The sequence below is a fragment of the Podarcis cretensis genome, assembly GCF_951804945.1.
Source record: "Podarcis cretensis genome assembly, chromosome: 13".
NCBI classification, from domain to species: domain Eukaryota; kingdom Metazoa; phylum Chordata; class Lepidosauria; order Squamata; family Lacertidae; genus Podarcis; species Podarcis cretensis.
This window is the reverse complement of record NC_137182.1, coordinates 39,435,893-39,453,641: the sequence shown is the minus strand read 5'-3', so window position 1 is coordinate 39,453,641 and position 17,749 is coordinate 39,435,893. Positions and strand designations below refer to the sequence as shown.

Sequence of the window (17,749 nt, the reverse complement as noted above, 5' to 3'; positions counted from 1 at the left end):
TGTTGAAGAATGGCAACATTCTAGTCTGCAGCAGAATGTCCTTGGAGAGCGAAATGTTCTCCCACTGGCTTCTGAAATGTTGCCATTTTTGTATGTTGAATTTGTGTCCATCTATTATTCTTTTGCCTGGAGACAGACCTACTAGTCCTCTGCAGAGAGGCTGGAATAAATGAAAATTCTGGTCCTGTGAGGAGGCTAGGAATTTCGGGGTGCCTTTCAGCACATACTCTGATCCTCTTGACTTTTTTCACCATCTGGCAGACAGTTTTATTTCCACTTGAAGAGAGGGCTCAAGACTTGAAGCCCCAGGTACACGTTTCGAGAACTAAGGAGCAGTGAAATAATGATGCTAAAAGGGCAGGCGCAGTAGGATCTGCTTGCTGAATTAAAGGTAAGTCTTAGAATAAGGCACTCTTTAAAAAAAAAAAACCACACTGTTCACAGTGTTCACTCCTTGTGACAGTTCCAGATTCAACCATCTATATTATACAGTGGTACCTCGGGTTAAGTACTTAATTCGTTCCAGAGGTCCGTTCTTAACCTGAAACTGTTCTTAACATGAAGCACCACTTTAGCTAATAGGGACTCCTGCCGCCGCCGCGCCGCCAGAGAACAAATTCTGTTCTTTCCCTGAAGCAAAGTTCTTAACCTGAAGCACTATTTCTGGGTTAGCAGAGTCTGTAACCTGAAGCGTATGTAACCTGAGGTACCACTGTACCTCATAGAATCATAGAACGGTAGCATTGGAATGGAATGAATGTTATTGGCGATCTGAGGGTGGCATTGAAACCAGAAGAAGGTTTATCTTTGGCCAGGTGTAATCCAGAGTGTGTCACATAGCAATGGAGAGTCATCAAAGATGGATTTGAGAACTGAATCTGATGTTGACTTCTCGAAAAAACACCCACCTTATTTGGTCTCAGGCTGCCACCCTAAATCAGTACTCCAGAATCCTAGGTCTCCTCAATCCTGCTTGCTAGTTCCCCATCTGAAAAGATAGATAAAAAAACTCAAAAATTTGTATTGAAGGACATTTGTACAGTCACTTCTTTTTTCTTGTTCTCCCTCTGCTCTGGCAATACAGATTTTGCCTGCGAGCTCAGCGGGGCGTGTCTCCTTCCCTTTCTGGCTTTTGTTGTTGTTGTTGTGTGCATTTTATCTCTATTACACATTTCCTCCAAAGAATTGCCCCTCACAGCATCTTCGGACCGGACTAGACAATGCACTTGTTGCTGTGCCCTTTTTAAAACAATAATAAAAACAACAACAGAATAATTGTAAGTATGGGGAACTTGATTTTCACTGGGACTGTCATGGAGTTAAACCACCCTCAGTATGTGCCCCAGTGCCCTAATAAGTCCCATCTGTCCCCAGGAGCAGAAAGCAAGCCGCACATTTAGTGCCACATCTAGTCTTCGTAACATGCTATACATTTAAAGCACATGACTTCCCCCAAGGAATCCTGGGAACTGTAGTTTGTTAAAGGGCTGGGAATTGTAGCTCTGTGCTTTAAATGTATGGTGTGTACACATTTACTAGAGCAGCCTTTGCCAACCTGCTGCTGTTCAGAAAGAATCATAGAATTGTAGAAATGGAAGGGTCCTCTAGGGATCATCTAGTCCCACCCCCTGCAATGCAATGTTGCACTACAGCTCCCATCAGCTGAGACTGATGGGAGTTGTGGTCCAATGACTTCCAGAGGGTGAAAGGCGAGTAAACCCCACTGAGCCCTGTGAGGCCTAGTTCTGAGTAAAGACGCAGAGGGTTGCATTAAAAGCCTCACAGCTTCCCTGCAATGGGCTTCATTATTTTCCCTCTCCCATCTGGTTTTCCCATCTCCATCTCTTTTTTTTTTAAATAATATTTATTAAAGATTTTCAAATATAACAGAAAAAGAAAAACATCCAAATTTAAAACCTTATTTTCATTGGCATCTTTCCAGGACTTCCCCTCCCCTCCCCCTCTTGTATTCCAATTCTTTCAAATAGATTCAACAAATTCTTACCCCAAATTTAAAAATTATTATCATTGGCCCAATTAAAAAAAAATATTTTCCCATCCCCTAAAATCGACCTGTTCCCTTCCACGAGTTCCCGTCTTTAATATGCAATACAGATTAAGATAAACAGAAAGATAAAAAAAAGAATAAAATGTAATTTAACACCCTTTGGATTCCAAATTTCCCTCCCCCCTTTCCCGGTTGCGTTCCCAATGTCCATCAATGTCTACTGTCATCCTGGAGCTCCCACATCTAAACCACAGTCCTTCACCAGTCCGCTTTGCCATCTTTTTATTAGTCTTTGCCATCTTTTGGTCATCTTTGGTTTCACATGTCCAATCTTGGAAGGAGTCTATCTTCCAACTTTGTCCAGTTCTTGTTATTCTTATTGTTCTTGTTGTTCTCTCTCCTCCTCCTCTTTTTTTTTTCCCCCTGCTCTCCTGCACAAATGTTCTAATTCCAAAAAGCTTCTAATTCCTATTCAGGAACAAAACATTACGTCAAGTCCCTTCCATTCTTCAATAGATAAATCTATTGTCTCCTTTAGTGTGTAGACCTCTGTAGACAAAATAGTGTTCCATTTCTGCAGTTTCCCAGGCGATAAAAAGTCCTATTCAAATTCGATGCCAACAATACTTGTAGTGTCCCACAGCTCCTCTAGAGGGATTATAGTAACTCAGTTTCCTTCCCGATCATACCCAACAGTCAAAGTAACTTATTATTCCTTGTTTTAAACAATTTATATCCAATTTGTAACAAATGTGAACAGCAAAGTCCTCGTAACAAAGTTCTCTTTTTGTTCTTCCGCTTTGACAGCTCCTTTGACAGCTGTCAAAACCTCTATTTCTCCTCTCCCGGCACTCTTTCAGATCGCTCCCGGGGTTTCCGGGGGGGGGGGTTGCATTTTAATTCACATTCCACTTTTCTCCTCCAGCCCAGTCTTATAATTTTCCATCGCGAAGTTAATAACTTTATCAAAAAAAGGTTACACTCGATCTTAGTTGTCAAATCCTTTGCTTTAGCTCCTCTACAACAGGGGGGAGGCTGACTTCCTTTTTGCACCTCCCCCGCTCGCTCCGAATTTAAATAGAATTTTTCCCCTTTTTTAATCCAAGTTCCAATTACTCACGGGTTATTCTTTTAAAGACCAAATTTTCAATGGAAGAAGTCAGCGCTCTCCGTCGAATGGCATGCGGCTTCGCTCGGCAGGGGAAGCGGAGGACTCACAGCACCACCACCCCCCTGTCACCCGCTCCGCAGCCTTTAAAAAGGCTCCTTCGCGGGTCGGGGGGGCGCAAACGGTGCCCGCCGAGTCACTATGCCCATGGGTTTCAGCGCCCATGGTTTTTGAGGGTCCCCGCGTCGCTGGCGCAGTAGAACCCAGCCCCTGCCGAGCAGGCTCCCTCCGAAGCTCGGAGGGAGTCCGCCATTCGGCGATGGCGGCAACCCGGAAGTCCCATCTCAAGGGTCAGTCGGCGCTCAGTGGTCATCAGCATGCTCAGTCCTCCTTGGACTGTTTTGGAGGTTTCCCACCTACCACTTCCGCTTTAGGGCCATCGCACACCCCCTCCCCCCAAAACGCCTGCTTGATCCCTTCTTATAAGGCAGGTGTGAGAGAACATGTGGCTCTCCAGATGTGGCTGAGCTACAACTCCCATCATCCCTTGCCATGGACTGGGCTTGCTAGCATGAATGGAAGCTAGAGTTCAGCCCAAAGATTCCCCATTTCTGCTTTAGAGAGCGGATAGGGCCATTTTGGCAACGTAAAAATCCACACTTGGCCTCTGAACTTAGAAATGGAGGGAATAATTTTGTAGGAGGACACCATGAGATTTTCCTAAGAGAGAGATAATAGGGCAGATAGAAACCTTTCATACAAGGTCTGGGTATTTGTAGGGTACATCTTACTTGTTCCAGTTATCATCCCTTTCAAACGTTAGATTGAGGTCCACAAGGATTTTTTGTGTGTGGCGCCCCTTGAGCTGTGGAATTCTCTTCCCTCTCTTTTCCAGCACAGGTGAAAATGTGATTATTCCTCTGAGTTTTCGGACACTGTTTTCATTGTCACCAGCTTTTAAATGTTAAATATATATTCCTTTCAATACTGTTTTTTTAAATACTTTTTGCCGCACTGTGGTTTTAAACTTTTATATTTTTTTAACAAACGAGGTCATCCTACTGAAAGGTAGTATGTAGACATTGTTCATATATTATCATTATTTGGAGCTTGCCAAGGAACAGACAGAGAGGTATTATAAAAGTGTTACTTTGCACAACAGACAAACAGCATGTGGTAGATGTTGGTCGGATAATGTCTGTCAGTATCCTCTTTTGCAGGCCTCCTAAATAGAGGGGGCTGGGGGGGGGGAGATAGAGCTTGATTTGTAAAGCCACTTCCGGGCCTGCCCCAGGAGGTGGGGTTGCGGGCATCACGCCCACCCCACGTGAGCGGGGGCTGGCTCCAGCCCCCGCGAGAGCAGGGGAATCCTTGCCGGGCCTGCCCCCCCAGCCAGCCAATCAGCTGGTTGGCTGGGGGGGCGTGGTTTGCCCTATTTAGGGCCGGCGCGGAGGGGGCTCGCCCTCTTTTCGCCGGCTCGCCCTCACGTTGTGGCCACAAGTTGTGGCCTAATTCGCCCAATTAACCTTACATTATGGTGTCTCATGTCTTTATTTATCCTGGTGGGGGGCGGGAACTCGCCACGCAATGCAGATGCAGCCTTTGAGCATTACAGATCAAAACTAGCTGGGATCTCTCCTCAGAGGAATCCTGAAGAGATCTGCTATCAGAGAGAGAGTGCCAAGTTTGCCTGTTGAAGCAAAAACAACAAAGCATCTCGTTGAGACGCCTAAAAAGACGAACACGTTTATTATGGTTCATTCTTTCATGGACAGCAGCTGGGCTTCCCAGACTGATCCGTGCTTCGTTCAGGTGGTTCGCAGTGTGTCTGTGGATTCTTGGTCGAAGATGGGAGACGGCACATCCATCACATTAAATATTCATATTTATTTTTAATTGCATTTTAACGGCTTCTTTTATTTCATGGGTTTTATTGCATTACAATTTGAAGTCTTTGGAATGTAATAAAATACAGAGCATATGAAACAAAAAGCCTTTAGAAGTCACACAGCATCTAGCACAGCACATTGCAATTGCTACAACAGGCAGAAAAACCATGGTTTGCCAAGATCCTCAGCAATTTTCAAGTGGTCCATAGCAGAAGAAACTTTGGGGACCTAGAGAGCCCACTTCATCGTGCAGAAAAAGTCTCCGTGTGGATACTTTAAAGCACATTCTTTCCCCTCAAATAATTCTGGGCACTGTAGTTTCTTAAGGGATGCTAGGAATTGTAACTCTCTGACGGGGGCTAAACTACAGTGCCCAGAATTCTTTGAAGGAAGGCATCTTCTTCAAATGTGCTTTAAAGGTATAGGATGTACACAGCCTTAGGCATAAAGCAGGTTTCAGGTTGCACTGAGGATGCCAGAGGAAAGATTCCACCATGGCTGTTATGAGAAATGACCATGTTTTCCTTCATGCCTGCTTTGTGCCTCACAATAAATAGGAACATTACTCCATTTAATTTAATATTGTCTACACTGGGTGGCAGCAGCTGTTCAGTGCAAGATCAGGCCTGGTATTTGAGAAGTAAGGGAGGCAGAGGCAGTCAAAAGAGATTAACTGCAACCGTGGTTCAAAGGCTCATGCCTGAGATAAATTCAAGATCAATTCATTGTTGTTGTTTGTTTTTTTAAAAGCAAGTGATATATTCTAGAGGCATGTAAGATGTGGGTCCTAAGACCCTTAATCCCACTCCTTAAAATACAATCTGAACAAAATTGGTGAAGCAGCTAAGAGTTTATTGAATACAATATGTTCTTGCAAGAGTGGGTATCCAAAGTAGGCAAACCCCAGCTTTGTCAAAGCATAAGCTTATATTCCCTATACAGTACAGTGGTACCTCGGGTTACAGACACTTCAGGTTACAGACTCCGCTAACCCAGAAATAGTACCTCGGGTTAAAAACTTTGCTTCAGGATGAGAACAGAAATCACGTGCTGGCAGCGGGAGGCCCCATTAGCTAAAGTGGTGCTTCAGGTTAAGAACAGTTTCAGGTTAAGAACGGACCTCCAGAACAAATTAAGTTCTTAACCCGAGGTACCACTGTACCAGAAGCACAGGTCCCCCGTCCCCCCCCCCGTCTCCCCATTGGCTGGGTACTACAAAGTTTACAGCCTATCACAACCACCTAATTATCCTACCAACATTCCCACCTCTGTTCACTCTGATTCACCCTCTACATTTCTTTATTATTCCCCTTATTTGGTCTATGTTCCTATGCAATTACTTGCTAAGCCAAGCAAAAATACCGCCTTCTGATCACAAGTTCTAACATCTCTAGTTAACATGTAGGAGTTGATCTGGACTGCTGGCACTTGTCTACTTATTACAACCACATCCTGACCACAAGCTCTAAATATCTCTTAAGCTGTCCGGACTGCATACATTTGTTTGTTTACCTGTTACATTTGTATGTGAAAAAGCAACATCCTCATTTCTCACAGAGCATTTGTTGTAGTTATTAATTTATAGCTCATAATTACCGGCAACATTAGCAACGCAGGTCAAACAGCCACACTTTCATTTCTGAGGGGAAATGATGTGAGCATTGGAGAGACTGGGTTGGCATCAGATTTCATGGGCCTCTCAGCATGTTGCCACCCAGTCACAGAGCATTTTTTCCCCTTTTGCCACAGCCACCAAGGCCTCAGTAGTGGCAGCAACACCACTCACTGGTGCCCTGCAGTGTTTTCGTGGTGCTGCTTTTGAATGAGAGCCAAAGCTCAATTCCCAGCTGCCACGGCTGCTCGCCATCTTAATTTAAACAAATCCAGTGCCCCAACTGTTAAGTTGTGGGTGAACGTATCAGACGACACAGCGATTCTTCAAACAGCTCTTGTTTATTCACAGGCCCAGAACAGAACTGGGCTGAAGGGTACAGCCAACCTGCTTATATAGAGCTCAACTACAAAGCAACAGTAACAACTTTCTGTAACTATCCAATCACTGAACGTCACTTTCAATTCCTTATTTGCATATGAGTGAAAACTATCTACAGTATCCCCCTGCTCGTTCAGGGTGAGAACTTCAGTGCATAACACCAACCTATAGACCTAATGAAAGCGGTAGTTTTCTATAGCTGCACAGCACACATCTTTATAAATGTCAGCCAGGGCATTGCATTCTGGGTGAATTAAATGGGTGGGTGGATTCTGTGAATGAAACCAAGCTTGGCTCCCACCCCAAAGCGGCACCACCACCCACCTACTGCTCAGACAGCTGTCTGGGGGCCTGGCAAGAGGGCAGTGAGCCACACTGGGGCAGTGAGGAGCCCTTCTGAGTCCCTGGGACTCTCAGCCAGAACCTGACCTGGCTGACCATTGGCACCAGGCCTAGACATGAATATACAGTATTGATATAAGTGTTTGTTTGTACCTGCAGCAAACATCCACCAACACCAGTTGTTTCCCCCCCAAGGGGGGTGGGAAATAGCTAGTCAATCCCTTCCCAATGCCACTACTACCCCTTCCTAGTGCCAATACTACCATCAAAATGTCTTCCCCTCAACTGCATTTCCCTTAAAAACCAAACCAAACCAAACCAAAACCAAACCAAACCAAACCAAACCCTGTGTATCACAGCATTGGACTACACTACAGGGTTTTTATGAGTCCAAATGGCTACCCAGAATTGCCAATAAATTATTGCTCATAAATTTTGCACCCCTGGCAGCTCCACTTTTGACCGTCTTTCATTACAGAATTGAGGTTTGCAGCAGAATGTCTTAGGAAACAGAAGGTTTATCCCGCTGGCTTCTGAATGTTACATTTTTTTATTTTCCCCAGAGATTTGACCAGTTTATGCAATGTAGAGCATAGTTCCATGATAGGGGCTAGGAATCTTTGGGTGCCTTTCAGCACATACACGGACTTCCTTTGTCAGCTGGGCCACTATGTTTCCTGTGTGCTGGAGGCACCCAAATCCTGGAATCCCAGGTACACATTTCTTCAAGGAACCAAAGGGTGGCCTTGAACAACCAACCTACTGATTAACAGCCAGATGCGCTGATCCATTGCCCCACCTGAGGAAATGATGCCGAAAGGATATGAGTATTATATGAGCTATGATCTAAACCTGAGGTAGAAACTGGATCAGGCCAGGCGGCCAGATTATTATCTCCCTCGCCTGCTGTGGGTCAAAATTGTCAGGAGGGTGGTGTCCACCCGCTTATCAACCAGCAAATTTCACCATCCGGTTTGAAATCAAACTATGTGAGACACATGGGTGGAGGGGGTGACGCCAAAATCAGAATGGAGTTTGGCTGTGTACATCTTAACAGCTTAAAATGCAGCTAGCCTGCTCTTTTTCTGAATTCGGATCAAAGCTGGTTCAGATCAAACCTTGTGTATACCACTTCCAAAATCAGTGGTGGGAGTGTATTGGATGTGGAATAAACGGGAGTGGGACACAGCTTTGAACTATGAGTAGATTGCCAGAGTTTCTCTTACACACCTCTGACAATAAACATTTATCATTTGATATCCTTTGTTGCAATTAGTTAAATTCTATGTGGCTTATATGTTGGCCTCTGGGATGAAGTGAAGGACTTGCTGTGTTTGGATCCATATATGAGATATTCCTCTTAAGTTTGTTTTTTAAACAAATCTTTTACAAGTGTGATATTTCCATATGATCCAAAAATTATGTTAAAACTAATTGTTTCCCATTGTTTAAATTGTCAACAATTGTCTTGGTTATAAAAAATGGGGATGATATAAGAAAGGAATTAGCAGGGAAATGGGTTTGTGTGCATGTAATTTTTTATACCATCTTTTCCATATTTTTTCAATTGCCAATAGGCAGGGATTATCTAATTTTTCATTTGTCTTTGGATTACGCACCAGAAATGTGATACTTTCCCATTTTATGGCTCCACTCTGGCGAGTGTTCAATTTTTATCCATATCTAAGCTTTATTGCCTTGAGCAATGGCAATTAGATTCTTAGTGTGTGCTACATCATGGCAATATGTAATATTTGGGATACTCAGAGCCCCTTATGATGTTTCACTCTATAACGTGGAAAGCCTGATTCTGGCTTTCTCCCCACCTCAATGGATAAATGTGATCATTAACTTTTGCTAGGTTTGCTAGGCTGATATCATGGCTGGAATGACTTCAAAATTTTGTAATCGTTTTGGGGGAATTATGATTCTTGTTGCAGCATTTTTTTCCTGAGCCATGGAAGTTTCAATTTGTCCCAGTTTATCAGTGTTTGTTTTACAGTTTTGATACGGGGTTAATACTTTATTGTGATAAGCCAATTCAAGATTTGGGGGGGAATTAATTTTCCTAAATATTTTAAAGATGTTGGACGAACTTTTAAGCCTATAGCTGGTGGGCATGAGACATTTATACATAACATTTCTAATTTTTGATAGCTGATTTGCAGTCCAGCAAATGCACCAAAAGTGTAAGGTATCAATTCCTCTGGGTTTGTGATAATAATGGCAGTTCGAACACTTCAATTCACGGTTATATACCCTTGATGTCACTAAAAAAAGAATATGGCAGTGAACCCATTTGCAATCAGGATTTCTTACAATTTATTTCCTTCTGCGAAAAGAAGAAACTGATATTGCAACACATTGCAATCAAGCGTGGCTCCAGATTAATCCCAGTGGAAGGGACCAGGAGCCAAAATCCATTCCCCTCTCTAATATATTTATTCAAAGAAAGGAAGAGAATTTGGCACAGGCCCAGCATAATTAGGAGCTCTGCACAATTAATCCCGGAAGAAAGAGCTCAGCCTCTTCTTATTTCACAAATGGGAGCTTCGCTTCTCTGCCTTACAAATAAATAAATAAAAATGACTCCTATTCAGTCTCCCCACGGCTGGATTCTGGAGTGTGGAAACACAGGGAGATCTCCCGTGTGCCGTCTCTGGCGTGGGTAGTTTTCTGATCTCTCAACAAGATGCTGAGATGCCCAACCCTGCCTCACATTTTGCAACACCCTTTGAAGTGAGTCAGCCGACCACAACCCCTTAGGGACAACCCTGTAATCGTGACAACCCTGGGGATCAACTGCAGGAACAGTTGTCCGCAGTCCAGGTGAGCGGAGAGAAGAGGTGACACAGAAGCCTGCGCAACCATGAGGGAGGGAAGGTTTGCCAGTGCTTGAGGAGGAGAATAAAAGCAAAAGGAGAGGCCCTGCTGCTTAACCCTGCGGCTCCTGGGAAGAAGCAGAGAAGCGAAGAAGCAGAGATAGGAGAGATTGGGAAGGTGCGTAATCTTAAGGAAGTGGGAGAAGGTTGGATAAAACAAGGATGGGGAGAGGATGTGCAGAGATTTCTGCAGAAATTAGGATATGCACAAGAGAGGGAAGGGCAGGTGTAAGCAAGCAGCAGGCACCTGCCCCGGGGTTGCCCTTTGTGGTATGCCTGCCCTGTCTTGCTCCTGTTCATCTCTTGCTGGTTAGTATAGATACAGTATAGGTATGAAGTTTGCAAGGTAATATGTGAGTTTGTATGTTTGCAGACTGGAAGAGTGTCAAGCAGGAGGGGAAAGGAAGTAAGATGGGGGGAGGCATGAAGGGGAAGAAGACAAGAATGTGTGAAGGAACGATGAGAAACAATGGGGTGCAGTGGCTAGAGTGTTGGACTACGTCTTCTTGTAGCTGAGTGAACATGAACATGGTTTTAACAGTGAGTCCGTAAGTGACTGTGGAGGCCAATTCTGGATCCACACATCCTTCCACAGTAGGGAGATAGGTTTCTGGGTGGCGGTTGATCATGGTGAGGGTTTGCTAAGCATGCCTTCCTCTTAGCGCACCTTTGGTAAACTAGGAGCTGGGTGGCCAGGGTTCACCTCCCTATTCCGTCATGAAGTTTGCTGGGTGACCTTGGTCCAGTCACTGCCTCACAGGGTTGTTGTGGGGATTAAATACGGAGGAGGAGAACCAGGTATGCCACCTTGAGCTCCTTAGAGAAACAGGTAGGATTTAGGGGGGGGGGCAGTAGCACTAAAAAAACCCTAAAAGGGGGAACAAGGAACGTGGGGAAAGGAGAGAGAGAGAAAAGCAGGTGTGGGTAGAGAAGAAATAGAAGAAGAAAATACAGTAGTACCTCAGGTTAAGAACTTAATTCGTTCTGGAGGTCCGTTCTTAACCTGAAACTGTTCTTAACCTGAAGCACCACTTTAGCTAATGGGACCTCTTGCTGCCGCTGCACCACTGCTGCACGATTTCTGTTCTCATCGTGAAGCAAAGTTCTTAACCCGAGGTACTATTTCTGGGTTAGTGGAGTCTGTAACCTGAAGCGTATGTAACCTGAGGTACCACTGTGTACAAGAAGATGGAGGAAAGAAAAACAAGTATGTGTGTGTGGGGGGGGGGGGAATGAGATGGAAAGGCAGGTGAGAAAAGGGCAGAAATTTCAAATACAAATCTGTGGCATGACCATATTTGGAATACAGTTCTGGTTGCCTCACCTCAGAGAGGATATTGTAGAGTTGGGAAAGGTTCAGAAAAACGGCAGCCAAAATGAAGGAGAGGGTGGAGCGGCTCCCCTGTGAAGAAAGGTTTGCAGTGTTTGCAGACTTTCGTTTAGGCTGAGAAAAGGAGAGTAAGAGGTGCCACCTCAGAAGGTTGCGAAATTTTGCATGGCATGGAGGAAGCGGATAGAGAAATGTTTTCCTCCCTCTCTCATGACAATTGAGCTTGTGAACATCCAAGGAGTGATAAAAGGAAGCCCTTCACACAGCACATCCTTAAACTATGGAACTTGCTCCCACAGAAGGAAGTGACAGCTTTATAAGAAGATTAGGCAAGGGAGGAGTGGGCTGCCAGTGACTACTAGCCATGAGGCCGATGCCCTGCCTCTGTGGTCAGAGGCAGTAAATGCTTCTGAACACCAGTTGTGAGAAACCACAGGAGGCGAGACTGCTCTTGGCCTCTGCTTCTGCTCACAGGTTTCACACAGGCATTTGGTTGGCCACTGTGAGAACAGGACGCTGGACTGGTTGGGCCGATGGCCTGACTCAGCGTAAGGGAGTGTTACGGAAATGATGGGGGGGGCCACATCTTTATAGTTATTACAGTGGTACCTCGGGTTACAGACGCTTCAGGTTACAGACTCCGCTAACCCAGAAATAGTACCTCAGGTTAAGAACTTTACCTCAGGATGAGAACAGAAATTGCACAGTGGCAGAGGCGCGGCGGCCCCATTAGCTAAAATGGTACCACAGGTTAAGAACAGTTTCAGGTTAAGAACGGACCTCCAAAACAAATTAAGTTCTTAACCTAAGGTACCACTGTACAATGTTACTAATTATCATGCCTGAATGTGTCCTTTTGACTTGACAGCTCAGGGAGGATACCTAGCATTATGAATTCGTAGAAAATCCATACTGTAACCGACTCTCCTCATTCCAAGGCCATTTTAACCCTCGAAGAATTTAGGCTCCACCTCCCTCCATGAACCCAGAAGCAGGAAGTCAAGTAGGCAGCAGGAACAGGGCATCCTGCCATAATTCCCCAAGTGTGAGAGCACATACAGGGCACCCCACCCTTAAGAGGTGTTGGGAAAGGTTTCTGATAAAGTGACCTAATTGAAACAAAATAAAAAAAGATCCTTCCAGTAGCACCTTAGAGACCAACTACATTTGTTATTGGTATGAGCTTTTGTGGGCATGCACCCTTCTTCAGAAAGTGCCCTAATGTTGAACTTGTGTAACCCATGAATACCCCTCCCCATTTGTGACATGCTAGTGATGTAGTGATGATGCATCAATGATGCTGCTCAAAGTGTATTCTGGGGGAAAGAGGGAAGTTCTAAAATAGGTTGTCACCCCACGCTCGGGGTTCTTACTCTTGTGGGGACATGTCGCGCAACAATATACTGACCACTGTTTTGCTCTTATATTTGGCTTCCTTTCTGACCGTATAGGGACGCAGGTGGCGCTGTGGGTTAAAGCCTCAGCGCCTAGGGCTTGCCGATCGAAAGGTCGGCGGTTCGAATCCCTGCGGCGGGGTGCGCTCCCGCTGCTCGGTCCCAGCGCCTGCCAACCTAGCAGTTCGAAAGCACCTCCGGGTGCAAGTAGATAAATAGGGACCGCTTACCAGCGGGAAGGCAAACGGCGTTTCCGTGTGCGGCTCTGGCTCTGGCTCTGGCTCTGGCCAGAGCAGCGATGTCACGCTGGCCATGTGACCCGGAAGTGTCTCCGGACAGCGCTGGCCCCTGGCCTCTTAAGTGAGATGGGCGCACAACCCCAGAGTCTGTCAAGACTGGCCCGTACGGGCAGGGGTACCTTTACCTTTACCTTTACCTGACCGTATAGACCCGTGGGCTTTGCCCTGACGAGCTGGGCTGTTGGGTAGTCTCTCACCCCAGAATTTTCCTTAACAGGAGCTTCCTCCATTCCTATCTGTGACCTTCCGGATGGGGCAGGACTGCAGCTTTCACTCTTCCTGGCTACAGTGGTACCTCGGGTTAAGTACTTAATTCATTCCGGAGGTCCATTCTTAACCTGAAACTGTTCTTAACCTGAAGCACCACTTTAGCTAATGGGGCCTCCCGCTGCTGCCACAAAGTTCTTAACCCGAGGTACTATTTCTGGGTTAGCGGAGTGTGTAACCTGAAGCGTCTGGAACCTGAAGCGTATGTAACCCAAAGTACCACTGTATTGGCAACATTGGCTGGGGTGCTGGAAGTCCATCAACATCTGGAGGGCCACCTCTGGCTTAATGCACACCTGCTGGGTTGATGAAGAGGGATGTCAATAAGGACAACTGAACAATTAGTTCAGGAAATTGACACACTGTCCTCTCAATTGTGAACAAATGAGGCGTCCCTTCCACACCCATACAGATTAACTGGGACCCTGTCATCACATTGGGTGGAACTTTTCACCTACTTTCTTCCAAAACATTGCCTGTGCTATTTATTTGGTACGCTGCCTTGGACACCTCAGTGTGGCATCTGTGCAATGGGCGCCTGGTCTGCTTTGAGCAAGGGGTGTTTGTGTACCACTGGGTTCAGACTCCAGACTATTGAAAAGGGCCAACCGTTACCTGTGTAACTGTCCAGTCCCTGGGGCTAGGAGAAGAAGCTAGCATATCTAGGCATCTTGCAGTCTCCTTGAGTTTAATTATCTTTTTTCCTCAAGCAAGTTTGAGAGCTGTGCTCTGGAGCCGGCAAAGACAAAAATAGAGCTCTTGTGTTTATTTTGACTACTGTAGGTTAGCTCCTAATTTCTCCAGGGAGCAGCGTTCAGGGAGACCAAGTTACCTGGTTGCTTTAGATGTGCAGTGGTTTATAATTGGAGAAGTAGATGGCTTTGTGCGGAAAAGTCTCCCTTCCCCTCTCTACCCTGCAGACCTAGAACTTTCTGCAAATCCCCAAATCTGTAGCAAAAGAAAATTGCTCCTCACCCAAATGTGCAGATGGATTAGTTGCCTTTAAATCATCATCATAATCACCACTGCCACCACCACCACTATTTGGGAAACAAGTGTTTCCCAAACATCATTTAGCGAAGAATACTTTTGAATTAAAATTAAGGGCACACATACCCCTTACATCCATCGAAGGCAAAAGAATACAAATTACCTGTCCTGAGAGGAGCTCTGTGTTTCTATGTGAATTACTGTCCTGGGTGTGGAAGAAGGCAAGATCGGAACAGTGACTCATACAGAGATATACCGGTAATAGCAACCTCCCTTTCTGGGCAAGTGGCTTTTGTTGGGAATCAATGAATGATCCAATTGCATCTGGTGCAACAACCCAACAAAATTAATCCAACTAGAGACAGATTGGAAGAAGGCAATGCTGGAGCAGAGAATGGTGTCAACTCTCTTGTCTGTTGGTCCTTAGCTGATGAGCTACTACTGTGGTGTAACACTCAGTGTGTCAGACTAGGATTGGGACCACTCCAGTTCCAATTCCTCGCTCAACCACGAAACTCACTAGGTCACCTCCAAGGCTTCCTGTGGGGACAAAAACATTTCTAAGTGTGGAAACAGGGCATGGCTAATGCTTCATGCCCAGCCTGCAAACTCCTCAAGGCTCATCACATACAGCTAGATGGACCTAGACCGGTCATATCCACACCATGTATTGAAAGCACTCTTACACCACATGGAGAATTCTGGGAACTGTTTATTAAACATGCTGAAAGTTGTAGCTCAGCACCTACGACTACAGTTCTAAGGGTTCTTTGGAGGAAGCCATGAATATTAAAGTGGTATAAATGGGCTTTAAATGTATGGATGTGGATGTAGCCTCTTGAACTACCCCCCCCCCAACCTTCTGTATGGGGTTAAATGTAGCAAATGCATTTATTTAATTTCCACAAGTTTTGTTTACTTTAAATAACGAAATGCCCTTTGTCTGATGTGTATTATTCATTTTTAATAATAATAATAAAAAATAAAAAGAACTTGTTTATGCAGACAAATGTTACCCCAAGATAAGAGTCAGCCAATAACTTGGTTGTTGTGTCTCACAGCCTAACCTGCCCTTCAGGGTTGTTCTGAAGGTAACACCAGAGGCAGAGAGAGAGAGAGATCCCTTTGGATGCTACCTTGAGCTCCTTTGGAGGAAGAGTGGGGTTGACATATAATGAATAATATTACAGTGGTACCTCAGGTTACATACGCTTCAGGTTACATATGCTTCAGGTTACAGACTCCGCTAACCCAGAAATTGTGCTTCAGGTTAAGAACTTTGCTTCAGGATGAGAACAGAAATCATGCTCTGGCAGCGTAGCGGCAGCAGGAGGCCCCATTAGCTAAAGTGGTACCTCAGGTTAAGAACAGTTTCAGGTTAAGTACGGACATTCAGAACGAATTGAGTACTTAACCCGAGGTACTACTGTAGTCTTTTACACAACATTTGATATTTATTCAACTCACTTTCAGTATAATAATTTCTTAGGTTTTGGCTTCCCATCCTTACGCCCATGATGTTCCTGTTTGTATTCCTTTATCTGCTGCCATAACTTCAGCAGATAAACTGCCATTTATTTTCAAATGTATTATAACTTATATTACAATCATTACTTCCCTTGCCTATTATTCAAATCCTGCTTGCGATTTCAATTGAAGCGGGGGGTGGCGCCAAAGGGGAATGCACTCCTCAACGAAGTTCTCCTCTTTTTGATATTTTATTGTTACTGTCAACTTCGCCATCTCTGCATAGTCCATTAACTTTAAAATCCATTCTTCTTTCGCTGGGACTTCTTCTTCTATCCACACCTGCACATACAGGATTCTGGGTACGGTAACAGAATGCATAAAGGACCATCTCTTTTAGAAACTCTGTCCCTGTCAATTATTGTTCTTAACACACACACACACACACACACACACACACACACACACACACACACACGTAGCAAACCATTGCAGCCAGTTTTTGAAGACATTAAGCAACCGGTCTCACACAGAAAACAGAAGAGATACATGCATGCACACAAGCAGCAGAGATGCATTGGAAGCAACCAAGCCCAGCTGGCCTGATGCAACAAAGGGCTCCTGTGCCTTTAGGGATTGAGTAGAAGAGGGGCTTGCATCATTTCAAACCACACCCGAAACCCCTTCTTTTTTGCACAACTATTAACGGTGCTGGTGTTCTCTTCTGAATTATGGCAAAGCTAAATCAGTAAATCACACAGTGAGACCTGTGGGCAGGTGTTTGGGACTCCTGGATGGATTACTTCAATAGTCACAAGTACGCATGAGTCATTTTCGTTTGGCACATGATGTGCCTCAGAACCCAGTTCTACAAACAATGAGGAGCCTTTCATTTATTGTGTCAAGTGTGGGAGGAGGCCTCTGGTCAGGTCCAACTGGCATGGCTTGTTTCTCTGAGCCCTGTGGTATTATTAACTCCTGATGTTGCCAATATGCCCATACACCTCTGATGCATGAGAGGGGTGGGGAGCTGCCCTTGACTTGAGGAGAACTTGCAGTGGAAAGGGAGATGTGCAATGCAGTTGCAAATGTCTTTAGAAGACACAGTAAAACTTAACCATAAAGGAGATATCTTCCTATACACATAAAAATATAAGGCCGTCATCATGCAGTCTCCACTAGAGCATTTGTAGCGCTGTGTTACAATCCTGAATTGTCATAAAGTCAGGAAAGGGGATGGAAGTGAAAGAGAAGGCAGGTTTTAAGACGACGGCGTTAAACAACAGCAGAGGTTTGAATAAAGCAGGGATGGAGAGACACAAAGGAGCATTGAAGAAGTTATGAGGGAACAGGGAGAGTGGGGGCCTGGGTGAGGTGGAATGGGAAGAAGTTGAGGGTAGGCAGGATTAGTGAGCAGCACAAGGTGGAGCAGCCAGTGTGTGTGTGTGTGATCTTGTGATCACATCCACACCAAGGGCGATACAGTGGTACCTCGGGTTACATACGCTTCAGGTTACATACGTTTCAGGTTACAGACTCCGCTAACCCAGAAATAGTGCCTCGGGTTAAGAACTTTGCTTCCGGATGAGAACAGAAATTGCACAGCGGCGACGCAGCAGCAGCAGCGGGAGACCCCTTTAGCTAAAGTGGTGCTTCAGGTTAAGAACAGTTTCAGGTTAAGAACATACCTCCAGAACGAATTAAGTACTTAACCCGAGGTACCACTGTATTCAACTGGGTTTTACTCAGAGTAGACCTATTGAAAACAATGGCCCTAGCT

The 17,749-nt window shown here is 45.1% G+C and overlaps 1 protein-coding gene across 3 annotated transcripts in view; it reads left to right on the top strand.

Annotated features, from left to right (window-relative positions):
• The first annotated feature begins 129 nt into the window (after positions 1-129).
• Positions 130-17,749, top strand: part of LOC307201760 (sulfotransferase 2B1-like) — a 32,303-nt gene continuing 14,683 nt past the window's right edge. Inside the window, exon 1 of one of the 3 annotated variants that reach the window (XM_079951167.1) lies at positions 130-391. The gene's annotated coding sequence lies outside the window, so the exon portion shown is untranslated. Of the gene's footprint in view, positions 392-9,977; positions 10,341-17,749 lie in introns of those variants that run through there. The other 2 variants (XM_079951168.1, XM_079951166.1) reach the window with 2 other exon arrangements.